A 3,098-nucleotide genomic window follows, 5' to 3' on the forward strand; every position below is an offset into this window, starting at 1 on the left:
CCCCCCTGTCAGCAGCCCCACCCCCTACCCATCGCCTCGTCCGAAAACGTACCCGGAGTCTTAAATCGCGCTGTATGTGTACCTACAAGTGGTGAAGGTGCGCCCGCTGGTGTTCGTCCTCAAGCCTCTCGTGGTGCAAGCACGGTGCAAGCTCCTGGACGCGCCTCGGCACGCCCCGACCGCAGGACCGCAGCCCCGCACGATGATTCAGCCTGCCGGCCGCTTCCACCCGCCGCCGTGGCTCGAGGAGGGGAGGCGGGCGGTCAAGCAGGGCACGGTGCATCCAGGGGCGGGCGTCCAGGAAATGTGGTGCGTCACCCACGCGATCCAACGAGTCCGTCTGAAGCGTGTTCTGGAATTATTGTTCTTCTGGAGTTCAGCGTCAGCGCCGGTAGGCTCAGTCCCGATAACACACTTCCTGGAGGTGTCAGTGGTGTCACGCGGGGTGTCCCGTCCTGAACGCCCAAACAATGTGCTGTCCTGGAGTCGTCTCCATCGCTCTCTGGATCTGGATAGCGCTCGCACGCTCCGTGCCCGTCGAGCTTGTGTCGCAGCTACCGAAGGGCGGCAGACTCGCGCGGGGCTCGAGCAGCGCTGGATAAAGCGTCCCGGCGGCAGACCCGCGTCCTTGCCGAACCGCAGCGAGCCGGTCGTTACTGAGATGACCACAGTGTGGTCAAACTATATATTCCATACTCATCAGGGAAGGACAGCTTTCACCGCCCCTCACCTCGCCCACCAACCGCGCGTCCGCCGGTAAACGAGACCGAAAGTGGTCGTGACGGCTCCCCGTCCTCGGCTCGCCCGCTCTCCTGCGTCACTGACCTGACTGACTGCGCGCGCAGCGCCAAAACGGGGAATTCCACGGCGTGATTATTTTCACCTCCTTGCAAACAAAACCGAAGCCCGTTTCGTACCGTCCCTGTGGGTGTTCTGTGGCGGAGGTCTGCATCGGTCGGCACACCATGTAGCGTCCGAGTGCGCTGCAGGTGTGAGTGAGCGAGACAGTGAACCCTGCAGCACTGTAGCTGCGACGGTCAATTTTCACCGAAAAATATCACTAAGTTAGTGGCGGTGTATTTAGACTGCCGTGCCTATTTTTCTCCAACCTGGTGATTTTTCCAAAATCCCAACAGGTACTGTCCGACCTAGATTTTGTCCGACCTATTTTTCTCCGACGTCGTCGATGCTCTGGTAACGGCTCCCCCCGAGACTAAGGTGATATAGAGGATAGGTGGGCGCAAGCGCTCCTATTGGGGGAACCACTTCCCTCGTCACCCAATGACAGGTCAGCGCGGGGAGGGATTAGCGAGCCCCGGGCCGTCCCAGACTCCAGCCAGCCCTATGCTACCTGTACTACCTGCTAGGGATTTCAAACCGACCGGCGGAGCGGCGGGAAGGAACCGTTTTCCCCCACCACGCCCGCTTGCGGCCACCTATCCTCTATATCACCTTACCCGAGACTGGTGGACCGACAGATGCAGGGACCTGGTGGACGTGACGTCTCACTGCTGAGAGAGTGCGGGCGCTCTCTGGCGCTCTTCGCCGTTTTGTTTTGTAGGGATGCAGCTGCGTCAGTACGATTAGTGATTAGGCAAAACAAGGATCCACTTCCGGTACGAGCCAAACTGCGGAAGCTAAACACGTAAATGTTTAGTGCTGTTCTTCCACAACAAGCCTCACAGACAGACGCACGCACACACTCACTCTCTCTCTCTCTCACACACACACAACGCAGCGATTGAACGCCGATAGCTGCCGCACATGTTCCAGAGCATCGACTCCACCAGGACTTGCAAGGTCAGCAGAGTGTTGACCGGCCGGCACTGTGCCCCTCTCCCCTCCGTTTCCCCTCCTCTGTCCCTCCCTCCCCCCTTAGCAAGAAACAAGGTTTACAACTTACTGTAGTTCATCAAGCTCTAAATTCAATGAAGTAATGAGGCAAAACTTTAGAATGAGTGAATTCACAATGTCACATTTAATCGAGAGCTTAATACCATGTGCATTCAGTACATAATATCTTCGAAAGTGCGCGGCATGAGTCAGCCACCTGGTACATAAGACACACTGTATTTTTTTTAAAGGAGGACCTACCCCCTACTAGCAAAGCGTGACCACATGGTGGTTACGCTGAAAAGGACGTGTTAAAAGACCGACTCGAATTTCGAGCAACTTTTCCCCCTTGTAGTCGAAGAGTGCAAAACTTTACCTACGGCAGTTTCTCATGCCGCCCCGCTCCTCGCCCATTCTGGGCTCAGAGACCTGAATGCGCGGGAGGCCGTAGCACCCCAGGCTGGCTGCGGGCCGCCGCCTCAGCCTTCTCAGCCGCGCGCCGGCCGTCCGGACTAGGCTACACACGCCTCGGGTTCCGGCGGCGAGCGCAATGCTAACCCACTAATTCTAGAGCAGCATAAAGCAAGCTCTTCAGTTCCGGAGCGGTGTAAGTTTCCGGTGGGCGCAGCTCCGCGCTCCGCGCAGCAGCAGGTGGGCGGGACGGTGAGGCTCGTCCCGCCCAGGGACCGCGTCACGGCCACCGGCCGGGCGCCAGCGCGGGCGCCAGCGACCACCGGCTCAAGGATGGAGGTGGCAGGGCCGGGACGTGGCCGTCGGCACGCAGCCGCACGCAGCCCCAGGAGCGCACCATGTGCTGCACACCAGCCCCAGCCGAGGACTGGTTGAGGGCGGTCCGGGTCAGTGTCGGTGGCCACTTCCTAGACGCCAGGCGTGGTCAGAGACTTGAGTGTTTTATGACCACGCGTTAACTTTGTGCAGGTCTCTCTCCCTCCCTCTCTCGCTCTCTCCCTCCCTCTCTCCCTACCTCCCTCCCTCTCTCCCTCACTCACTCATCCATCGCACTATCTCCCTACCTCCCTCTCTCCCTCACTCACTCGCTCCCTGTTGTTTCCCTTCCTCCCCCCATCCCTCACTTACTCACTCACTTACTCACTCACCCACCCAACACCCTCCCTCTCCCTCTCCCTCTCCCTCTCTCCCTTCCTCCCTCTCTCCCTCACTCACTCACTCACTCACTCACTCACTCACTCACTCACTCACTCACTCACTCACTCACTCACTCACTCACTCACTCACTCACTCAC

The sequence above is a fragment of the Frankliniella occidentalis genome, unplaced genomic scaffold (assembly GCF_000697945.3).
Source record: "Frankliniella occidentalis isolate FOCC.00 unplaced genomic scaffold, Focc_3.1 Scaffold69, whole genome shotgun sequence".
NCBI classification, from domain to species: domain Eukaryota; kingdom Metazoa; phylum Arthropoda; class Insecta; order Thysanoptera; family Thripidae; genus Frankliniella; species Frankliniella occidentalis.